The following is a 25,052-nucleotide window of genomic DNA, read 5'->3' as shown; positions in this document are numbered from 1 at the left end:
AACGAAATAAAAAAAAAATAAAAAAAAAAGTCGCAGCTCGTGCGCGGAACGCGTGTATCCCGGACGTTTGCCACCTCGTCCGGTAATTGGACAGCCGTGTGAGGATTCCGCGGTTTATACAAGAATAACATGGCAATTTAGCTCAGGGGCCGTTTAAGTCGCTAACGTGTGCGCTTTCGCTCACTCGAAAACGATTCGTTCGTTAATCAGTACCAGGTGTCGCCAAGTAGCCGCCTCTCTCTTCGAATGCGCACCTGCTTGTGTAAATGCCCGCGCGCCTATACTCCAATTATTATTTATCAATGTCGCATTCGGAGAACGCGGGGGCCCGCATCATTCGTTCGGGGCATTTTATTATTCGCGTCGCCTTTAGATCTTTTCTTCGTTTATTTTCACCCGCAGCTTCTTCGCGAGGCGCGTCTTAAAAAAATCCGCGAGAGCGGATGCATTTTCACAATTAAGTTCAATTGAACGTGATCCTCAAACGTAATCCGTAATAATATATCATTTGCGGTAGTAAAGTGACGATTTTATTCCCCTGCTGTATCTTATCTAGATTTAATTTGTATCTCGGTTGTTTGCGAAGATTATATTTAATTAATACATAATTATATTTCGATTTCAATTCTTGCTTCGAACGTGCCTTCGATATTTCACTCGATACCGCGCCGCATTGATCGATAAAATCACCGCGCATTATCCGAGTTGATGTCGCGAGATATTGCTTCATTGACTTTTCGTGTCGAGAAGACGCGGGCAAAAAAGCCGATCCTCGAGGAACTCTAGGAACGTAACTTTGTAACGTCGCCCGGCACGGCTCGATGCGAACGAAACCGCGCTTTGTTGCAGAACTGTTGCATTCGCCACGTCGGATCGGGATTCCGACCAGGCGACAGGACTTTAACAAATGTCGCACTATGTCAGGATAATTGCGTGCGGAATTCGCCGCTGTCGAGCGGGTTGTTTCTGACACCGCAGGAGAACAAAAAGTTTTAGATCGGACAAGGTTCCTCACAAAAGATGGGCAAAAATAATAGTATTTAAAGTAGGAAATAAAAATGTTTATGTCTTTAATTTTTCTTCTACTGAATTATATAATTAATAAAATAAAATAATTGTTTTTGTAGATTAATTCTATTAAGTCTAATTAGATTAATTCTATTAGAAATATCTTTCAATTAACTTTACGAATTGGAAGTAAATAATTAAAAAGTATTTCTAATTGTATATAAAGATTTTAAATAATTAATTGAAATACTAATATTATATTTACGTGCGAATTTCTACTTTATTTTCTATTTTTGTCTTATGTTTCTTAAATCTGTTTTTGTTCACGTTCTATTAAATCATTTTACTAATTGTTTTAGTAAATTAGCCTACTTAAAAAATCGATTATTTTTTTAAAATAAATACGTGTTTGTTTTATAAATTGTCTACTTATTATATATTATTTTAAATTTGTCGTAATACAAGAAATGCTATTTAAAAAAGAAAAGAACTTTAATCAGTTTTTAAAAATTATTATTTTTATCGATAGTCTCAATTATATAATCAAGAAAAATGAATATTCAATTAATATATTATTTAAAGAAAACTATTTAAATAATTATTTTCAATAATCTGCATTCGAAATGTGCCCACTGTCATTTCTCACGTCGCACATCCCTGACGTCGACAGAACCGCAAAGATTCCACGCTTCGTGCATTTGTACGAAAGTATGCGTGCGTATATGCGTATTATATGCGTGTACCCATCACCCCCTTCGCTGCGGGATGTCCGGCCGAACAGAATGCGGTAAACTGAGCGTGACGATTGCCCACCGAGACATTTTTACACCTACGCCCGTTTTTTCCAGGAATCCATCGATCCCGATCCTCCACACCTCGCGGCGTCTAACCGTGACTTTGCCCCGTCGGAATTTCTTTCTCCGACTAAGACAATGTCGGGGACTACCCGGGGAGCGCGCACGTACGTTCGCGATTTTACTCGGCGTGGTCTGCTTCTTGTCTCCCTCGGACAAGTCGTTAGGACATTGCCAGAGGAACGCGGTGCCGTTCGCAAGAAAGCTCAAGTCCCGAGACAATCGTCGCGGATCTTGCGCCTTTTACGATTGCAACGCGCTGTTACTTTGAGGACACTTTACTAGACGAATGAAGTCGATCACACGTCCTACTTATTTGATAACAAAATTTACGTGTGTCAGTTAAACGTTTATTACATGATCAATGATGAACAATAGAAAATTTTCTATCCATCTTAGGAAGGTAATTTTATTTATCTTTTGCATCGTTCTTATTTTTTTCAATTATTTATAACTGAAAATTATTATTAATGTTTCGATATATTTTAATAAAAAAAATAATCTTTGAGATTATTTCAATTGCTTGTCATAATCTAGATTGAGAAACTACCTCTTTACATCTATATAATACATTACGTAGAAATTCTATAATTTTTTCAATGACCGTGGGTTAATTGCTGTCCATAATGATCTGATAAAGACCTAAGGCTATACGATCTTAGGTGTCACGGTTCGAGGACACGACTCGATCGTGCTGCAAATGTATATACCTGGAGCATTAAACGACTCTTTTGCACGACGGAAAGACACAGCCTTTGCGACACGATATTGTCCGATCGACCAATCGACATGTCGATTCATACGTTATGCTCATGTACCACGATGATGGTGATTGGTTGATCGAAGCACCTTTCTATCTTTGACGACTGACAATCGCGCGCAAGTCGAACATAACGTGTTATTCGCTTTGCATACTTGACCGGCGGCGCCCAACGCCGTTCATTATCCGTCATAAATGCGTTTTTGTCACGCGAATCGCCATTTTGTATTAATTATCGGTCGGCTTCGAGCGCGCATCACATTAGCGTTTTCCTCGGTGGCGCAATGTACAAATTATTCGATCGACCAATCATCGAGTGCACGGCCTGCGGCATAATGCGATCGGATATTAATATTACGCGCGTAATAAATAATTTGTATTCTCGGAACGTGGAGGGAGATCGAGACGCGTGTTGACGATTTTATTATCATCATTTGTCTGACTCGCCTATCTATCAGCGCTACAGCGCGCCGGCTTTTAATTATTTAATTATTACTATACAAAGTTATAATCTTTTATTATAATATTATCTTACGGCTTATATGTCGCTTATACTTTAGAGAAAGCAAATATTATCCACAATCAATGTATTTGTTAGCGAAATTTTTTCCGCTTGTCGGATGTGGTCTCGCTTTTGTAATAACTTAACCAGAGCATTGATTTTAAAAGCGAAAAAGTTGACTTAATTATAAACCATTCGTTGATTCATGTTTTTCTAATTACATTTTTTTACATATATAACATTCTTACTCTTTCACATATATAATCTATATATCTTCATCTCTTATGATTCGTTTACTATAAAAATTCGGCATTAAAATATTAGGTTCTAAACATTGCGATGTAACAATTACAGAAACAATTTCGGTGCAACAAACCTTTTTCCTGGAATTGAAAGTACGCATCCTTTGATTGTCGAATTTGAATATAGGTGTTTCACGTGAGAAAACGATGAACTAGTCGGAATGCATTTTTCTTCTCTCTTTCTTCTTTCTTTATCTTCGTTTGCATGTCGAGTTTTCGTTCGGTTTGCATAGGATTCACGGTGGAGGGCGAATTAATGCGCCAATGGGAAGGGGCGCAATTAATAAACCGGATTTATTAAACGATTACATTAGCGTAGCCATCGGCGGAGATTAATGCACTCGCGGCACTCGAACGTCTTATTCGCGAGGAAAGGCAGAAGCCGACAAGAAATATGATCTACGCGATGTGGGCACCGCTACACCGCAGTAGCTTTAAGATAATTACGGTCACGACCGATCATCATTTTTGCGAAAGGCTAAAGTTCGAGCAGTAAGTCGGGCGAATCGAAATAAAGCGAGCTCCTTTAACGTCGGTTTAATTAGGGCGAGACGCATCGCAAAGACAGCATGATAAATAGAACTGTGGAATTGTTCGAAGGAACATGTGGGCACAATGGTCGACTGTATATGTTTATACCGTTAAAGATATATTAATTTATAAAAATAAATCGGGCAGATTTAATGACCCCGAATAACATTATGAGCTGTTTGCATTAATTAATGATATACCAGATTTAATTTATTTGAATTTGTTTTCATTTAATGCATATTGTCCACAATATAATGCATGGACATATTATGATTTATTTTTTACAAACTCCAAACTAGTATCATGGCCACATATACATATTTTTAATTATTATTAAATTTATTTAGCATCATATCTAATATTTATAGAATGTTTCTGATTATAATATTTCCTCTTGAACATAATTTTTATTCGGTTGCATTAAATTATTTTGTTTAGCGTTCAACTTTAATAATATAATTTTTCGCGCAAGTTTATATTATATTGCTCGATAAGGGTTACTTATAAATTCGATCGCGGATTGATTTTCGCTGAAAAAAATTAAAAGCGATCAGAGGAATCTCCTCGCCGTTGGCGCGAGGAATTTAATGCGACCAAGAGTGTGTAAGATAAAGTGTACGGGCGTCTCTGAGAGATGAATCGAGAGAAAGGAGCGAGAAGAGGAAAGATGAGAGAGCGAAGAGATAGCACGCCTGACTACACGAGAGCAGGTGGAGACTAGAAGGAGGCGAGAACACGAAAGTACTCGGTCGCGGTAGCGACATAGGTTTTCTTGGCCCACCCGCACCTACCACTCGTCTCGATGTCACATGTTTATAAATAGTGAATCAACGTAATGCTCGGCGGCTGTAACCACAGCGAGAGATTTACGCGCACCGTGGTGGCTAAGCGAGTGGGCATTCGAGAGAGACGGGAGAAACGTCTTCCTGAACGCGGAAAGGAATTCGGCGAGAGATGTAATAACGAGGTTGAGCCGGCCCGCGCCTGGTTAGGCATTACCGATGATTCCCAGAACGTTCCGTCTAGCTAGAGATGGTCGGGCAATATTATATCTGGGCCTGTCACTTTCGCACATTATTGCGGATAGGAGAAACATGATAGAGGATTTCGTTACACATTAACACCAAAAGCTTTGTCGAAATCACCGCGTCAGATCGTGTCTTTTTATTCCTCCTTTTTTTTGCTGAACGAAAAGGTTGTACGATTCGCAAAATTATTTTAAATGGGAGAAAGCAATTTAAAGAATCAAAAATAATGAATAATAAAAAATTAATCCAGCAAGCAAAAAATCATTACCTAACAGGTGTAACATTAAAAATATTTGGAGTAATATTTACAATATTCGAAAATATTATATATATCAGGTAACATTTGAAAAATATTTATAAAATTTTATATATGTGAAAGACAAAATTCAGAGAGAGAGAAAGATGTACATAAAATCAACATTTCAAAATTATCAATTTTTTATCAGTTGTTACTAGCAACAAAATTATTGATATTTTTGGGAGAAATCCCAACGAATATAATTTATTGAGCAATTCGATATCGAAAAGAACATTGAAAACCATCGATGTAAGACAGTAATTTAAATACGTGACGCAACCAAATGAGTTACACCTGTGTAGATTTCGGAAGAGTTGCCGTAAAAGTGGTTAAGTGGACGCGACACAAACGGCATTGGAATCTTGAAAGGATCCCGAAAGTCGTAAAGGTATCTTTGACAACATAACGACACATATTTCACGGACCATAGCTTTTTTCGGATGCGCGCTAGCTATTTCGGCTATTTGCGACATTCGCTTGTGTCAGACGCTCCCGCAGTGCTAGCGTAATGCGAGCAAAACGGCCGTGATTTCGGCTAAAATCCACACGTACGTGGTCTAGTCATCATCGTCGGAATTTGTAGCTCGACGTCGCCGATCGCCTCCAATTAGTCGCGCCCTCGGAAATCGCGCGCGGTCCGAGGATAATTAATAATACGGAAAAAGATCGTTGTCGTTGCCGACAATGCAGAACGGATCGCGTACCGACGATAGCAAGCTAAATTCAGCACATTTGCGATGCTCTGCGGTGACGTTGGAGATCGTAGAGTATCGACCGAAGTCGAGAATACTGTCGAGTAACTAAAGCACAGCTAATTTTGTTAGACATATATATGTATACATTGAGACGTAATCTTGAAATTAAAGAGAATGCACACATGCACACATTACAATTCTTTCGTATAAATTAATAAGTAATTGATTAATTTATTTTAAAAGTATTAGAAATAATACCCAATGTACGACAAAAGAAATCATAATTTGAAACAAATTATTGAAATTCTGATCGACTTTATATATATTTAAATATACGAAATTTTTTTATTTTATATTCAACGTCACGTTTGTTACATTGGTTTTCCGCGTAATAGTGCACTTTAATACATGCGATTCCCTCTTGATTATATATGCAGACATTTGTCAGATTAATTGAATCTATGCGATCGCGATGATACAATGCATATAGAAATAATGGCACCTGCAAGTTGGAACGTCCCTTAATAATTCTGATTGCAAGCGAAACAAAACAGACACATTAAATATTAGTTTCTAATTGCTTGATGAGATTTATAGAAGAGATCTTACAGAGAATCTTTGATATTTTGCCAGTCATAAATTCTTTGATAAATTTCGTGATGATTTTCTCTCAGTAAGAACTCTGCGAAAATCTATCACATTTATCGCCATTTTTAATTTTTAATATTAATTATCTTACGCTATATTTAAACTTTGAAATTAAAATTCTATGAAGATAAAATTCTGTAAGAAAAATTAATTGTGAAACAAAATTTTTATTTTATCTTTACATCTTAGAAGCTTAATATATTATATATAATTATAATAGAAAGTTGTGTAATTTGAATAGCATTTACATCGATCAACAATTATAATTAATAAATAACCATGTTTTAAGTTTAGGAAGACGATCTTAGTTTAGAAAGATTATTATTTTTGTTTTGTTTAGTAAAACGAACTTAGAATTCCTGAAATATTTTGCATTACGATTTAATACACATATGATTCTATACTTTTATGCAAAATTACTATCATATTCCATCGGAGAGACATCCAAAAACTTTAATAAGTCGCAGAATCAAATCATTAAGAAGGTTAAACATGCTTGACCACCTGTCTGATAATCCCGCTATCCATTTTGCTTATGATCGATGAGATGTTACTTCGTAACATTTTAACTCGGCAAAATGCCGTTTCTCGCGAATGAGGGCGGCTGAAGAGTCGCTTAAAGCGGACGCGACGATCTCCTTCCGTAGCCACTAAATCACGCGATTCTAAGCTCACAGATGCGAGTTTATAAATGTATCTCCCACGCCCTCCACTGTCTGGCCAAACTTCTCTTTTTGTATTTTTTCCAACACCCGCTCACGATCCGCGAAGCCTTTTGCTCTCTCGTGTATATTATGTGTGAACATCTTGGAAAGGAAAATTAATTTGGTTGTTTCTTAGATGCTTCGCGATATCTCGTCAGGGAATTGTTTCGCATTGCGAAAAAAATATCTTATGAACGTGAAATCGAAATATTTGATGGAGGAAAAAAATTCAGATATATCTTAATAAATTATTTTTCTCACGAGAGAGAAATAAAAATTTTATTGTTTCAAATATTTGATAAAGATTATATTTTTGCACAAATTCTGTATAAATGTAAAAGAAACTTATTTTTGCAGATTTTTAATTTATAAATTATCCTTCTTTTTACACTGGATTTTTCAATTAAAATTTGATATTACTACTAGTTTTAGCGATAACATGGAGATATAGATTTTTATTATTATTTTATTATTCACTCCTCTTATAAATTATATATATTGTTAATGAAAATATAATAGTATTATACAATAATTGAAACAATAATAAAATAATAAAATTGAAATAACATTTAAATAAATCTGACATTATATTAATTATCTATTATGTTGAATTTAAAAAATAGAGAACTTCACGTATCTGTGCAATTAAAATAAATTTTGCAACGTCAAGTTTAAGATATAATACAGTCACTTAAAGAAGATTTATATACACAATTAAGCAGTGATATTATAATTAATAAAATAATAATTAATATACTTAAAGAAGGATATCGATACGATGTAATTTATAATTGTGCCTATATTCTATCATTTACCACGTTAGGAGATAACAATCGAATCTCATGTCCGTAAATGCTAATGATCAATTAATGACATTATAAATCTCTACTTAAGGGACATCATAGAAAAGCATATATTTTTTATCGTTTTGAAAGTGGTAAAGTAACTCAAGTGAAAATATCTCTTAAATTCATAATGATTTAACGTCACATGAAAGAGTTTCACATTGTATCTTTTAATTATCATAATTATCATAATTCTCTTAATTATCATTACATCAAGTTTAATAGCGCGCATGTATAAGAGACGCACTAATGAGTACCATAATTTGCATTAAAATCCATTTACGATTTAATTTTGTTAAAATTCGATTAAAAAATAAGATAATAAGTAAAGATACGAACAAAAATAAATATTATATACATATACACATTGCATAATTAATACTTAAAAAATTTTTAAATAAATATCTTTCTCTCTTAATTATTATACCAATTATTATATATAATATTTTTCTATTATCGAGAACGTTAGGCTTCATTCAATATGAGAATTAGATAATCTAAAAGAGTTTTTATTTTTTCGCTGATTTTCGTGTTTCAATTCCGCGTTAACGATTGACTTGGTTCCAAGTATGCCGCCGTTCCAGCGCGAAATCTTTCCACCTCGTCGACTCTAATTGACTAGACATGTACGAGGGGGTGGCAGTCCACGGCTGGACACTCGCTTGAAATCGTCCAACAAGGAGACTGTTTGCGACGCGCGTGAAAATAGACGCTCAATGCCTCACAGTCGTGGCTGCCAGCGCGACTGCCGGCGCGATGCTTGACTGTTATGAGCAGCTATAATAACAGTGGCCAGTTGCTGCAAGGAGAAACTCTCATTAATGGTACATCCGCGGGACTATGAATCGTGGTCATGGTGGAACCGCGCTCTGAACGGACCCAAGTCCCGCTGATGCGGTTTGTGAACGCGGATGAATGTACTCATGTCTCTCCCGCGCGAGGAGGACTCGTCGTCGCCCTCGTATTGTGAACACTGTGTGACAATAATAGCCAGCTGCGAATGGTCGACTCGCGACTCGCGCGTGTCCACGAGAAACGATCTTACCAAATTGTCTCGAAAATTCAACACGATAAATCAACGCGAAGTTCCTCGCGACTAACACAAAACTAGCGATATCATTAATATACTGAATGTCACGCGAGATAGTGAATAAATATTCGAAGCTATGATAAAAAATAATAAATTTTTTGTTGAAGAGAGTTAGGCTAATGTCATATATAAATTCTATAACATACATTACAATAATTACATAAAACTCTACATTTATTTTTTATGAAACGTACGATTATATAAATAAGTTGTAAAAATTCCAGTTGAATTAAAAAAAAAGATGCATTCTATTTATATAAAAAATATGCTCATACTTGAAAAATTATTTATTTCTTTAATCATAATGTCATGTTATAATATTAGTAACTGATAGAAGACGAGAAATATCAATCTTTAGAGATTTGCATCTCGCTGGCCGCGAAATGCCAGAGTAACGCAATGACGTTTGTGAAAGCACTAAAGACAGACGACTCGAAACAGTAAACGAGATGCCGTCAGAATTATAGACAACATAAGAGATCACTAATGGTGCGGAATGGCACTCGCAACAGCTTCTTTATCGATGTAAACAACCGCTAAACTCACTGGGCGCAGTATACTGTGCCAAAGTGCCGTCGTATTTTTGGAACGCACTCAGCGTCATGGCGTCTCACGTCAGCACGCCCTCGCTCAAGCCACCAGCGTCTAGATGTTAGCAAAAAGTGCCAACAAACGGAGTCTAAACTCTGTCTCGGACGATGATGTCAAAAATATGCATTTGTAGTTTAATCCAAATACGGTTAACGATTCACATATGGAAAAAATTAACACTCCTTCGTGTAATTTTCAATTTAGAGATTCACAGCGAATATCTCGAAACGATTGGATAACATTTTACATATAAATTGTAATTCAATTTTTAAAAATGTCCAACCTTTTCTCCACACGTCACTTTAATCACAAATAGAGATCTTTCTCTCGTCATACAATTTTACGTTACGTTACATTATATATGATACAGAACGGAAAAGTTGAAAGGGCCTTTCTGAGTCTGAGCGCATGATCGTCGCTGTTCGTCCGTCGTTTAGTCTTCTTTTTTTTGTTTCGGCGCACTTGATACGGCGTTAATTGGTTCCTGAAGACGCAGGCGTAATGCTACCGCGGGAAACCAATATAACGTTTACGAGTGCACATAAGAGACGGTCATAAATCAAAGGCTTGAAAATGAACGAAAGGATAGGGATCGGGCCGGTTTGCAACATGTGATACATCAAGGCGCGGCGTGCCGCATAAATCTTGTTTATATCGCGCCAAAAATCAATGTTTGAAAAGCAATTTTTTAAACGTCGCTTTAACGACGCTGCCACGAGACTTGGATGACGAAGAGAGCACGCGATGCTTATAATAAAATAAAATGCGCGAAGTCGAGTAAAAAAAAGCGATATTTGTCACCGTTCAATAATTAACGGATACAAATTTACCAAGGAGAGCCAATTTGTCATTATTTCACTATGATAATAAAAATAGAAGCGATTGATAAATTAATCCTCTGCAATCTCGCGCATCTAATCGTCTATTCTGTCTAAAAAAAATAGTGTAATCGAAAGAATTTTAAATCAGAGATAATTTGCAAGTGCTTATTGCATTTTTCATAATCCTAAATTTTATAACAGATATATATACATATATTTCACGTGCGATATTCAACCTACGCGCGTTTCGAAATATCTTAACTTTAATATTGTTCTAGAAATATTGTCATTGCGTCGTAAAGCGTTTACCCTATTACTCGATTACTAACGCGATAAAGATGCAAACTTAATGTTCCTCATCGATTTCACGTCGTTAATCGTGTGACAGTTTTCGCTAATTAGACTAAGTAATGACCTACCTGCTCTACTTCGTTACGTTCTATATGATAATTTATCGTCCAATCGCATTAAAGCGAAAAGCGTTGTCGTCCTCTCGCATAAGACTCTCTGGAAAAGAAAAACAGAGATTGAGACATTTAAACAGCGCCTCTCTCATTGAGAGGCGATAGCAAGATAATGACACTGCGCTCGCTGGTCGATCGGCTTAATAATGTAAACCGTATTCAACGTGACAAGTGTTTCTTCCCTAGCGATCGCGACGATGTCTAACGATGTCCGGACTAATGTGTATCATTGAGCGGAACCCGTGTTTAACCCATCGATCGCCGGGGTCGAAAATCCAAGGCGCGCGATTATAATCCCATTATGGAAACGGTCGTTTTGTGTGACTTTCCTTATATCGCGTAATTATACCGTGCAAGATCGCGGTTTTAACGCGCATTTGTCAACTTCCAGCGAACGATGTCGGCTTTCTAAGCGAGTCGCGTTCGCGGGGACGCTTTTTTTTCTCTTTCCCCCTCAAGTCGAACTGTACGTAGCCCCGTTTGAAACAGGTTTCGCGGTTCTGCGATTTTTATGCAACTCCGTATTCTCGTATTCTGCGAGACTATTGCAAACGCGAACGTTTAATCGCAACGTCGATCGTCGATGATCCGTGACTCGTTATTTAGAGGCATAAATTTTGTTCCGTTTAACGAGCATTTGTTCCCCCCCGTCGACGATTAACCCGAATCGTCGTACGAAGAAAGGCGTCGAGGAAGTTTTTAGGGACTATAAACGCGACGCATGACTACCAGATTAATATACTCGAGTTTATTTTTTGTGCTCGGTTAAATCGGACTTATGCCGCTCGCTCGCGCGATATTTTCGCGCAGGATCTGACAGACTGGTATAGGGCTAAAAAAAGTGGAACGGTGAACGTCCCGCGTTTTGCAGATGTGTAATTCTTTTATCTATATAATTTCACAGATTAGCCTAAATTTAACCGCGACGTAACGATCTTTCGATTAAACGAGATACTTTGCATAATTTACTGTTTCGTTCCGAACGCTTTTGCTCTATCTCTTTTTTTAATTTTTTTTTTTTTTTAGAAACTACATCACGCAACGGATACTTTTGTATAATATAGCGTTTATGGCAACGCGTTAATACATTATGTATTGCGCTGATGAGCCGATAATTACGCTAAACGTTTCGCCATTATATGACGCTAAGCATCGACATTATCTTCGACGCATCTTCAACTCTTATTCCCTCGATAAGCGGATAATATATGTGGTGCAGGTTTTATTATCAGTTTTATAATATACTCTCTTTCATTCTTGTGTAGTAGGTATATACTTTTTTATATACATTAGAACAACGCGCTACGCGCGCACCATTCTTCGATTTTATGTCAAAAAGAATAAAGTTTATTTAAACTCGATTAATATTCTTTCACAGAAATTAACTGATTAAAGCGTTAATTTCCTAATTAAATTTTTAAATAATAATATGGTAAAAAATTAAAATAGTAATATGTTGTACATAATATATGTTATAATACCTTAGTCTTGATTAATATTTTTTGATAGAAATCAGCTGATAATTATCAAAAATATTATAACATATTATTTAAAACATATTACTATATTTTAATTTTTATATAATAACATATTATTTTAAAAATTAATTAGCAAATTAACGCTTTAATCAGCTAATTTCTGTTAAAAAATAGGTATTAATAAAGCGAAAATTTGCTAATTAAATTTTAAAATAATAATATGTTATAAAAATTAAATTAGTAATATTTAATTTTATTGTATTTTATTTGTTACAGGTAGCATTGCTGATAAGCTGCGTGCGATAGTGTCGAATGGACGTTGATTCGTGCAATTATAGTTTTCGCATCGTTATTTCTCATTGCGCAATGTACGCGAAATACGCGTCGGGTGCCGTATAAAGTGTCGGGCGATCGTAATTATTCGTATTTTCGGGAGTGTCGTGAGTGCTACCAGGGACCAAGAGAGGAGGAGGAGGCCTGTTGGCATCGGGCGACAACGGGGCAACTGTAAGGTATGCAAAATGAATATATAATATTTTTTTTAAGAAATACATCATTTTTATTATATTTGTTTAAGTATCTCTATATATATGTATTTTATTTGTTATTACAGGTAAGCTTTACTTATAGGAGAGGAGGAGGAAGTCCGGGGAGCCGTCAGACGACACTGGGGCAAGTTTGACTACGAGATTCGTGCGGTTATAGTTTTCGCATCGTTTTTTTTTTCATTGCGCAATGTACGCGAAATACACGTGCGATTCACGTGTCGGGAGTGCCGTGTAAAGTGTCGGGCGATCGTAATTATTCGTGTTTTTGCGAATGTCGTGAGTGCTACCATGGACCAGAGAGGAGGAGGAGGCCCGGGGAGGCATCAGGCAACAGCGAGGCAACTGTGAGTTATGCAAAATATTTAAAAACATTTTTTTCTAAATTGCATTGCAATATTCGACCGTTTCCAGACTTTCAAAACACCCTGTACACACACATATATCCCCCCCCCCCCACATATATATACACACATACATAATTTGAATATTTTGTTTTCAGATCCATGTGTGTGCTGTGTACTACAACTCCGCTATTGCACGTATCGGTGAGTGAGAAATTGTTTATTTTGATCGAATTGAAAGTATTATAAATATCTCTTTCTAAAAAATGTTAAGTTTATTCTTGCAAGTATTGTTGCATCTTTTCCGCGATGCTTATTGACTGTCTCGATTGTGCGATATATTCGTAGCATCGAGAGGCTGTCATCGTGAGAGTTAGTATATAATAGTTTAACAATTTGTTTAAAATAAAATTAAATAAAATAATATGTTATAATATACTATATTTTGTATATGTTACTATACTTATTTTTTAGAAAGGGATTATTTATATTACATGCGTATATAATGCAGCGTATATACATCTAAAAGTTATACTATTGTATAAAAAATGTCAGATTTCGAAAGCTTCAAGTTTATGAAACACTTTTAACAATTAAAAAGTGTCTTCTAAGACAATCAAATATTACACATCACATTAAAGTATACAAAATTATGCTTAAATTTTTGTTAAATGTTAGTAATTCTTCAAATTTTCAATAAATTATATAAAATTCGGGCAATATTACTTTACAAGTTTAAAGTTGGATATGACACTATCCATTTCGTAATATATCAATTCCACGTTATTATATAGGAAGAGATCTTCGATTTACGTCAAATTACTTTACGTTCGAATGTGATCAGTGGGAATCATTTCATGAATTCCAGTGACACCGACTTAATTGACTTTGCGTTCTCATTGTCCAAGTGGCTACGATCCATTTAACGTAGTTTATTTCGGGACGGCGCGACGCGCTTCGCGCGGTTAAGCACGTCTGCCATGTGGGTGTTGCCTCGTCTCGGTGAGAAGTTTCTCCGCGCTGTTTACTAACTCTGATGATTCTCTGACGTTGCCGTATGCGCATCATGCAACGCTACGTTAATTACATTGCGTTCACGGTTACCATTGTGTCCACTGAACACGCATGTCCAATGAAAACGCCGATGTGACAATCTTCGCTGATTAGCCGCACCTCTCTCGTCAGTAATGGATATATTTCATGTGCAGATTATTGAAAATAATTATTTAAATAGTTTCGTTTAAATTAAATATTATTTCAAATTTTTTCATACAATTTTTAGAACAATTATGCATACATATGTATATTTAATTGAAACGCAACAATTGAAATTATTAAATGAGATAATAATTTTTTAAGAGAATTATCAGAAATTTAAAATAATATTGAAAGGTTTGGCTTTCGGAATTTGTATTGACTATTTTAAATATATTAATTGTTTTCTTTCTCTTATTAGCATATTTTTAATGTTAAATATTATACGTATATATTAGTAAAAAAATATTTTAAAAAGCGACGAAACAATTAACGTATTTTAACAAAACATGAACAAAAGACAATCTAGAGACATAAAAGAGAAATAAATAGAATTAGTACAAGTTTATGAAAACCTTAAATCTTTACACATCTTTATATAAAATCTTTTTTATATATTTTTCTAATGAGCGAATTATTTAAAAATGATTATTACTTCTAACGGGAAAAATACATATATCGGAAATATTTATTTTTAATTCGTAAAATCAACTAAATATGTGTATATTTCAAGTCGAATTTTGATTTATGTATGAATAAATTATTCCATCTGCGTAAATTTTCCGACGACGCGGACCGGAAATGATTTGCGACAATCGTATCACGCGGTTCATCTGCTTGTGGGTGTCATCGGTAAATCTCGCACACGTAACATGTCACGTAATATGACACGCCTGTGTCACGCGTACGTTCCATCGACAATGAAGGTGACATGCACGTCTCTCATGCTGCGTACGTGTGTGAGTATACACAACGCGATCCGCGTTGCACATGTATAACAGCCCCACACTGTGGCGACACACTATCAGGCACACCCTAAAATCGAGAAAGGAGAGTCAATCTTGCTTTCCGCGACGACTTCTGCGCTTCTTTGAACTCGTCGGTATGCTATACGACACTCGAAATATATGCGCGGAAGTTGTCATCATGGTTTGCTGCTACGATACGCAAACGTCTCGCAATCTCGCACAATATTGCATTACGTAATACGTGAGTCTACTACATAGTTTCCTACATAATGTAGTCTAGTCGTTACGTATGAAGTTCTCTACAGCACGTTCTAAGGCGATGTAATATAGATCTCACAATGGTAATTAGAACTTTACAGTCTTCCGATACTATTAATTTTATTATTTCATTTTATTAATCGCGCCATTCTCTGTCGATATACTTGTTATTTCTATTTTATTAATTATCACACAACACTTTGCTATTTCTATTTTACTAATGAGATTTTTTTTATATAACTAGTTAGGGTAAATACGCAAGAATAATTTTAACTTTGAGAGACTATTTTTTTATCTAAAATTTATTAAGTTCATTTTATTTCATGAATAGATTGCAATAATTCCGCTTGAATAATGCGTGAGTGCACGCGTTTTCTTTTTTTTTCTTCCCTATTTTTTAAAATTCTATAATGTCTCGCGAATCCGCCGTTTCGTTAGACTAAATATCTTATCTTGCGCATCGCAAAAAAAGAACAAATTTCGTGCGGCTGGTGCGAGACGGAAGAATGAAAAAGTATGGCAGGAATGGCAGAAAAAGGCACGTCGAGAAAGGAGAACCACGTCTGGAACGACCGGGACTTTTTGGAAGCAACAGATGCTCGCGCTCTTTTTCGTCAGTCTGAACACGAAAAAAATTCTTCCTCTCTCCGAGCTTCTGTCAAAATCGCCCGGGAGAAAAGATCTTATTTATTGATGTCTCGTGAAGTTTCTCGTTGTGCCTGGCGGACCATAATTCTGTCCGCTGATTCATTTAAATAAAACGTACTCTCAATTTAATTAATAAATATTAATTAATTAATTGATTAAAATATAATAATGAATATTATTCATTTATTATATTCAAGTGGATTTTTAAAAACATATTTATCGCATTGCACATGATCGAAATCGTTCATAAAGAAATGCTTAAGTATAACTGTCATCCACAAACGCAAAAGTGCAACAATAGCTTTAAAACTATCGAACTTTTAGTCATCGGATGTTTCTTGTTTGCCCAAAATGTTGAGAAAGAGAGGAAGCCTTTGGCTCGAGACGCGCGGTCTAAGTTTGCCACAAACGCCGGACAACTCTGATATATTAGTTTCATGCGTGGTTACATAACCGAGCACACGAGAGTTCTTCGGCTCTCCTCGCATACTCGACGTCAGGCGCTGTCGCCGCGGACGAGGCGTCGACGTGGTCTTCGTTGTCGTCTACTGCCTCGTCGTCGTCGTCGTCGTCGTCGTGGTCGTCTTCGTCTTCGTCGTCTTCCTCTAGGGTCTGAATTCTACTGGCGTCGTTATGTCTCACAGGAATACGCATGTAGTATTATACGATACGCCCTTAATAACGCTCTCCGTCAGGACTTTGATAGATATCGTCTTCGTGAATTCTCTCTATTTTATAGCTAATGATGGCAGTTTCAATTAGCGTTCGTTAATGCCAAAATATCGTCAATCCTGAAGATCCGTCGTTTTGATCAGTGTCGAGTGTCGAAAGATATATATAATTTAAATGCGTTGAAAACGTATGATTGCCAAAGAGATTACTAAAGAGAGCGAACAGGAGATGCAAAGATTCTTGAGGAATTTTCCATAGTAAAATTTTGTGATTTATATTTTCCATGTGTTATAAATTAATATCTGTGAAAAGTGAGGAGATCTCGTTTATAAAATGATCAATTAATTATTACAGAACGATTAGCAATTCGAATGTACTTCAAAGTTGCAAAAAAAAACAAATGCATTAATTTTTGTCGATTGTTTTCTTAACATTTTTAGAGAGTATAAAGATAAAATATTTTCAAAGATATTTCAAGATATACAAAAGAATACATTATATTTACATAATATTAAAAAATACATTTTTTGACAGACATTATACATTATGTAATTGGTAAAAATTGCATATATCTCTCATCTAGCATTGAAAGAAAAACAGACATAAATCTTTAAAAACTTTAATAACATATATATAATGCAAAATACACACAATATTCATTCTGAATAAAGAATCTCTGAAGCAATCTGTGCCTGAAGAACAAATATGAATCAAAGAGAAACATGTACGCGAAGCTGTTGTTTCTACAAATACAACATGACAGCTTGGCTTGTCTGATACTTGTAGAACATTGTTCGTGTGCTATAGAATCTTATAAACCCAATAAAAAATGAAAAAATATGAAAAGAATATAACTTTAGTACGTCCTCTATATAATTTTTGATACATATTAAATCTGTAACTCTGTGAAATAACAAATATACATATCCATGAATCTTTTCATTCAAAAAATTTAAAGATTAATTAAATTTTTTTTCGCAAATGATGTTTGTATCAATCATAATTTGCGGGAAACGTCCCTTTTGATTTAAGTTAATCGCAAATAATGATCTCCTAGAATAGGAGGTAGCGGGAGATGTCGAGACGTATTTTGTTGTTTTGTTTGAGGCGACATGACAGTTTGACATGATGGCTACACGTGTACTATTGTTCATTTAACCCGTAGCCACCCACCTCAAATGTGTTACACACACAAGAACGGGTTGAAAGACGGAACGTGGAGATCAGAGAGACAGACGCGCAATGTAAAAGATGGAGAGAGAGAGAGAGAGAACTCGAGGAAAAAGCGACGATATTCACCATGAGATGGAGGACGATTCGGTACGTCCAGATCCTCAGAGTTGAGCCATGTATTATCGTCGCTATTATTATTCCTTCGCCACCCCCGACATCCCTCTTGACAGACAGTGTGACAGACAGCTTTCTCTTTCTCTTTCTTTCTCTTTTTCGTTTCGTTTCTTCTCCGCTATTATTCTCGCTTCTTCAGTAACCGGTAGAATCAGGATGCCCACGCTTACGATATTCTAATTATTAATAAAATATGCATGGTCGATGTTTCTTAACTCATGTCAGATTTAATTAGAAGGTATAATAATCGTCTCGAATATGCATGCCTATAATTAAACGATCGAGATGCATCAGTAGACACATGAATGAAAAAAATATTGTCGGATAAATTAACTTGTTTATTAAATAATTTTATTCAAAATTTTAGACGCTATTAATTTTACGCAAGAAATATCAAAATTAATAATACAAAATTAATAATGGAAATAGATTGTTAAATTAATGGACTCATTAATAGACCTGACAATTTGAATAAATGCTTTAATTAATTAGAACTCAAAATTAGTACTTCTATATGCTAATATATATTAATTTTTTTATTTCACTTTAAAAAAAATTTATTGTTCTTTATAAATGTATTTTTAATAAAAAGAAGCGTAAAAATGTAGTAGAATTACTAGTGCATCTGTTTTCTGGTGTATATATTACAAGAAATATATTTTTTTTAAATCATTGCATAGAGTTGTGTACAAGAAAAAAAATTAAGATAATTAAAAATTATAATAAGCACATTATATAATTTATAAATTTAGATTTCTTACTCCGCAGTTCAAGATACATTGAACTATGTGCGTAAGATATTACGTCTTTATTCTTTCATTGTCAACGCGAGCGCGAATGACGACATTGCATCAAATTGACGTGGGAGCATTACGTTTGTCGAGCACGATGCTCAACGTTTCTGGATTTACCTGTACATGCAACGCGTGCGTCGCGTACTAACGCATATACCGAGCTGTCAACATACCAAATGTTTTATCGCGATGGACAATTATATTTTTCCCCATGCTTTAACGTCGCCGACAATTCCGCGTCAATGAAAACGTCGTCGGCAAGTCGTCCATTTAAGAATTTCTCACATGATTATCCGAGAATCTCGGGGGATTTGCGAACCGTGTTGCGTCTTGCACACGACGAAATTATGCGGTACTTGACACTTTGTCGTCGGACAACATAGTAGGTTTACATGCATTTGTGTTGTGTGCTTGCGCACGTGACTCACTCATCATCCAACTTGTCAAGCGAAACGGTGATTTCGGTGATCCTGTCGCGCGCTTATTAGCCACTGTCTCGCAAACGCGACTTGTCGCGGGACAATGTCCGACACGGAAGAAACTCGTTTCACTTGACTACTTTGTTTAGGCGAGCAAGTACGGGGGAGAGAGATGAGTAACGTGTTCTGGAAAGAGGAACGTCATAACTCATAAATTATATTCCACGTGAACGGAACAATGAGAGTGTTGTCGAGGATTATGTTCGAGGCGCCGGTACAACCACGATCTTCTCTTTTTGCAGCTTGTTCGCTTAATGCAAGCAGATGTCTCTTTTCGCTTTTTCCCTTGAATAATTTCTTGAATATTTTTCCCTTCGGTCCTGACTAGCTACGTTCTCGTTTCAGAGCCTAGAAATTTGCGGGCTCTCTAGTGCGGCAGCGATGCAGTTTAGCACGATGCAGCTTCTCCATTGCATTTCTCTGGCAAGATACCTCGCGTAAGATTCGCGATGCTGTCTCTTTAAATGCGACTTTAGCTGCAATCCGAGCCGTCGATGACGCCGATGACGATGATATCGTTCTGTAAACGGCACCCGGTTAACGTGATCGCTGACTAGACGAACCACCATCATCTGAGAATAGATATCTCGGTCGTGGTGTTGAAAGCGAAGCTGTCGCGCCGCTAATTTGAACATGCAATTCCGATTTCACGATCGCCAGACGAATCTCGTGGGCGCACTTTGAGACAAAGAGATATAATTTATCTGTTAGATAATAAAATCATAGAAACTTGCATTTTATATGATGATTCCATAGTACAAAAATACGATCATTATTTATTTTGTTATAGAGACCTTTTATTGTGTCACTCCCATTTATTTAAAAATTTAAAGATCTCGATAATCTGACTCTAAAAATTACAGCTCGTATTATCTATGTATTATCGCGAAATTAAATAAACATGGTTTTTTATGATTACTATGATATATATTTTTTAAGCTAAAAATTACAAAATTGCTACGTTTGATGTAAAAGATATGTTATAAGTTTTACAATTGCGATTTTTGATGATTTATTCAATAATTCGTCTTAGACAAATTACTAAATAACAATTGATTATAATGTCTCAACTGAATACTAGAGAACAGTAATCTCTTGATGCACGAGTTTATCTTGCACCAATTTTCTTTTTATTAATCATAATCTTTTTTAAAAATAGACTCTAAATAATGAATTTTTCTTATTAAATGCATTATAACACGACAGGAAAAAATCACTTTATTTCGTTTTTACACAATATAATATCATTTATATCCTTATGTTTTTTCTTCAATTATAATAGAATAACTGTTGTTCACTGATACGAGTCAGATTAGATCAGCGAGGTTAAAGAGGGACGGAATTGACAGGAAAGAAACACTCATGCATCGTGCATCAACGCTCAAGCGCGGGTGCAAAAAAGTTCCGATGCACTTTGTACAACTCGATTGTGACTTACGTAAGCGCTCGTGCGCGATCTTTCTCCTCTCTTTCGTAAGAGAGGGACATTTCTGCACGTGTCATGCAACGAGACGGCCGCTCAGACGGGCTCAGACTCAGACGCGACGAACTTACCACCCACGCGAGTCGGCCAACGGCGGCGTTCTCCATTTGTCTATCCACCCTGTCGCCCGTCTTGCCAATCGCGGAATGGCGTGACCGACACGCGGCTCTAGCCCCTCGTCGTCGTCGTCGTCGTCGTCGTCGTCATCGTCGTCGCCGACGACGTATATGTCGTTTCGCGGCAACGACGCGGACCGCGTGAAACGTTACAATCATCGCTCATTCCGCGGAGAGTCGGGATGCTGCCGTGGCCCATCTTCCCTTCCCCCCCTTCTCCTCTTTCTCCTCTCCTCGTCTTCGCGGTCGTCGTCTGCTTTAGACGCATGTGGAGAGACCGCGAACGCGTGTACGCGGCTGTGAGACGATTCTTCGCTACTATTTCAAGCGTACGAATCTACGCGCGTCGCGTTGGACCTTGTCCAGGGCGATCGTCCAATTGCCCGCGGAGATTATTAGCGGGCGCATGTAGTTATTCGATTGTCGCTGGACATCGATTCCGCGACACCGATGATGTAACAGCAAGCGCGAAGCGTCAGATATAAATCAACTGACTTGTAAAGGAAGGGTAATAAACGATTTATTATCAGGAACGTCGAGCTTAAATATTTCAATCATCGTCGGACATTCTTAGCGCGTGTCGCTTGTTATTGATACATATTTTATAGACATCCATTTATATAAATATTTATAAACGGAGAAAACGTCTATGTAATACAATTTCCTTGAGATACATAAAATTAGATATTAAATATAAAATAAAATATAAAAGTAAACATTTGATTATTAAAAGTATTAAATCAATTTATATTTATTTGTGTATATAAAAAAAATCAATTAAATCCGAAAATTTACTTGCATAATTAGCTTATCGGGTTTGAATTTTTCTTTTCTCTTTTATCAGAGAATAGGGGACGTCAAGTTTATATATTTTTAATAATAAGGCACACACAGGTCAAGTTATTTTAAATAACATATTTTTTTGAGCTTAAATCGACATTTTTTATATTTCCATCGAATCGAATCAAACGCGGAAAAACAATAAATAGCATTTGAATTCGATATAAGAAGTTAAACCTACATCCGGATATTGTCGTTCGTTGATTGCTTATATGCAACATTTTGCATAAGTTGCGCCACAGTTCGAGAGATCAAGCATCTTGTCGAGTTTAAACGAGAGATTGTCGCAAAATATATACCGTGTGGAGCATGTTGAATTGGAGAATCTCGCGATGAGCACAAAAGCAAGGAAAGAGTCATACGAGCAGAGGAGATACGACGAGGCATGGAAAGAGCCAGACGCGTCGCCGGCAATAACTTGTTGCACCCAACCACTTGTTGCACGCCTCTCAAAATTCTTCACGCCTCGCCGAGCAATTTTACCGTAAATTGCCTCTTCGGGAAAAAATTTCTCTCTCTCTCTCCTTCCCTCCCCCCTCTCTCTTTTTCTCTTTCTCTCCTCTCTCTCGTAGCGTATCTCATTGGGTGCGAAGCCAAGACCAAGACTTGATCGGCTATGAGAGCTCGTAGTATCGCGAACAGGAAGAACCGTGAGGAAGTTAATAAACGAAAGTAAAATAATAAATTGAGAAATTTTGCGCCGCGAGAAGATGTAAGACGATTTCTCGCGCGCGAGAATCGCCGTTGTTATATGTCTGTTAAGATTTCCGCAGCAAGATTTCCTCGCATCTTATCTACCTTTCAATTCGAGATTACGAGATCATTAACCATAATTTTATCGGTATCCTCCGACGTAAGCAAAGCTTGTATATGAAAAAAATGATTTATTATTTTTTTCTCTTTTCTTTTCATCTCGAGGAAACATGATTTCTTATCGCAATTATCCATCATCACTGCCTGTCATTACGATTATAAAATCACACCTATATGCTAAGGTCTTAAAGGCAATTAAAGACGCCGGCAATCAAATTATTCGGACACTTCGGACCGATCCTTTGACGCTCTGCCGCCTCTGTATAGTTATACAATTTCTTACGTTGCAATACATAATCTGCGTGATCTTATATTACATCACGTCAACTTTTTTAAATACAAACGTAGTGGATATTTGACACTTGAGAATTTACCGAAAGAGAAAATTAATTGTTCCAATTACACAAGTCTTTTCCTAAATATTCAAATTTGCGCTTACGCTGTGAATAATAATCTAATATGATATATTAATCTATTCTTTCTTAAAAAGGTCGATTACTCAAGATATTGAAAGTTATTATTGCTTCTTTTCTGTGATGCTATTATCTCAATATACGCTGTGCGTTATTTTATATTGATGAGAATTTATGATTGAGCGATGAAGATGTATAATTTGATAGTTCGAATATTGAAGAAGAGTTAATAGTGTATAATTTTATTCGTTTGATGCGAGTTTAATATCCGCTGCTTTTAAAGAATGAAAAAATTATAATAAACCTCTTTAGTGTTTGCAAGATATTGAAAGATTGTCATCACACAGAGATTTATATATCGTGACAGTTTGATCAAGTTCACTCGCGAATGGACGCGAAAATCTCTACAATTTATCTCTATGATTTAATACGATAATATGAAATAAAATTATAATTATAAGTTCGATTTTCTGTACATAAACGTTTCATTATAAATTGTATAGATTTATCTTAGAAGTTTGTTAATCGACAACTAATGATTTCAATAGTCTTAAAAAAACAGTACAAAGTTAAAAAAAAGATTTCGAAATTAATACTCATTTTTCATAAGAAGAAATGTTATAATCGTGTTAAAAATTATTTCATTCATAAATAGTTGCATTATTTGATCTTTCAAAATCGCAATAAAAGATGAATATTTAGCTTGTGAACGCGATCTGTCATATTTTAGTGTCAAATTTCTTCAACCATATATCCTTAAAACTTTTGAAACCTAGACAGAATGTCAACAGGACTACACGCTGAACGAACAAGTCAGCTCGGTTTCAAACCGCTTTGAAAGAGGAACATGTGGATTTATTAAATGCTGAACGATGCGCAGTACATCAAAGTAAATATTATTAGACGATGACATGTTGCGACGGAAATAGAAACACCCCCGCTTGTTGGTTCCAAATATTGTTGGAACCTCGACCTTGCTTCGGTGTAGTAATATATCATCGTTAGGGAGATATTTCACGTCTGCTTCCATCTTTATATTACAGTTTTTGCGTGAACAAGCATTTCATCATGTTTGAACATATGATAAATGTTTAATTATAATATTATTATCGAAATATTTAAATTTTTATTATGTTCCATCCACCACACATACACGCACACATATTATTACAGAAAATTATCAAATACTATTCTAGAGACAAAAAGGAACATAACTAAAACATCGAGCAATTAATCGAGTCTGCCTGCAAGTCGCGTATGATTACCGTTGTATAAGAGCGATTTTCAATTTTCGCTGGTCATTAGATGCCTAAGTACTTGTAAGTTATTACAGCGAACCAAGACGTATGACGTCTTTAACGAAGATTAATTAAATGAACCACAATGACAGTGATAAATCGATATAATGTTGCGATGATATTGCACGTTTTAAGAGATTTGCGTGCATCGTCGATTAACTTCTATCAATTAAATTCCTTACATCCTAGCTAGTCGCTCGATGATAACTCGACGAGATCGTCGATCACGAAGAAGATTCGAAGTCTAAGCGACGCTGCAAAGATATATCATTCACCAGTGATAAGTCTGGCGATCAAGAAGCAGATCGAAATATCGATCGGTCCCGATACACGCGACTGATTTTACGGTGATGACGATATATTGTGGCTTTCGTGCCGCG

The 25,052-nt window shown here is 36.0% G+C and overlaps 2 long non-coding RNA genes across 7 annotated transcripts in view; one reads left to right on the top strand and one right to left on the bottom strand.

Moving 5' to 3' along the window:
• The window catches only part of LOC145939787 (uncharacterized), a 268,796-nt gene that overhangs the window by 28,117 nt on the left and 215,627 nt on the right, over positions 1-25,052 (top strand). For all 5 annotated transcript variants that reach the window (XR_014425899.1, XR_014425900.1, XR_014425901.1 and 2 more), the window contains exons 4-6: positions 12,896-13,131; positions 13,233-13,511; positions 13,667-13,712. This is a non-coding gene — a long non-coding RNA (uncharacterized LOC145939787). The remainder of the gene's footprint in view (positions 1-12,895; positions 13,132-13,232; positions 13,512-13,666; positions 13,713-25,052) is intronic.
• LOC145939788 (uncharacterized) lies at positions 8,609-21,693 on the bottom strand. 2 transcript variants are annotated; one of them, XR_014425902.1, is made up of 4 exons: positions 21,264-21,693; positions 19,659-20,387; positions 11,097-11,184; positions 8,609-8,974 (listed from the first exon to the last, which is right to left on the bottom strand). It is a non-coding gene; the product is annotated as an uncharacterized LOC145939788 (long non-coding RNA). The 2 variants fall into 2 exon arrangements; XR_014425903.1 differs by lacking the exon at positions 19,659-20,387.

The sequence above is a fragment of the Prenolepis imparis genome, unplaced genomic scaffold (assembly GCF_030444845.1).
Source record: "Prenolepis imparis isolate NDT839.2.m4 unplaced genomic scaffold, iyPreImpa1.0 SCAF_8, whole genome shotgun sequence".
Classification (NCBI taxonomy): Eukaryota; Metazoa; Arthropoda; class Insecta; order Hymenoptera; family Formicidae; genus Prenolepis; species Prenolepis imparis.
Note: the sequence above shows the minus strand (reverse complement) of the source record. Positions and strands in the feature narration are given on the sequence as shown.